Source organism: Alligator sinensis, unplaced genomic scaffold (genome assembly GCF_000455745.1).
Source record: "Alligator sinensis unplaced genomic scaffold, ASM45574v1 scaffold3259_1, whole genome shotgun sequence".
NCBI lineage: Eukaryota > Metazoa > Chordata > Crocodylia > Alligatoridae > Alligator > Alligator sinensis.
Genome location: NW_005847124.1, coordinates 1 through 477, shown reverse-complemented (window position 1 = coordinate 477; position 477 = coordinate 1). Strand labels below are relative to the sequence as shown.

The 477-nt window shown below is 48.6% G+C and overlaps 1 non-coding gene across 1 annotated transcript; it reads left to right on the top strand.

The window, feature by feature from the left end:
• The first annotated feature begins 125 nt into the window (after positions 1 to 125).
• Positions 126 to 221, top strand: TRNAY-GUA. The gene is made up of 2 exons: positions 126 to 162; positions 186 to 221. It is a non-coding gene; the product is annotated as a tRNA-Tyr (tRNA).
• Positions 222 to 477: the final 256 nt, after the last annotated feature.

Here is a 477-nt window from a genome sequence, read left to right as displayed (position 1 = left end):
ATGGCCGGCTTAGCTATCATTCTGCCTTGTGTTCAGCAGCTGTGCTAGACCACAGGTAAAGCCTTTGTAGTCAGCTGCAAATCCAATTCTCCCTACTCATCCAAACTAATGTCCCTTCATCAGTCCCTTTGATAGCTCAGCTGGTAGAGCGGGGGACTGTAGAAGTACTTCCTAGTCCTGTGGGTATCCCTAGGTCACTGGTTCAATTCTGGCTCAAAGGAGACATGGTTTTACCCCATCCTCATCAATGAATTAAGCACCTGTAGCATTGACGCCTGCAGAGATGGATGGGTAAAATATTGGTTGACGCGGCACACCCAGAGTGTAGTGGGGGAGGTGTTATACTCAACCTGATGATGTGAGCAGTGGGGTACCCCAGGGCTTGTTCCTCTGGCCTGAATGGTTTTATATCTTCATCAGCGATTGGCTGAGGGGGTAGAAAGCAAGCTGTCCAATTTTGCTGATGACACTAAGATG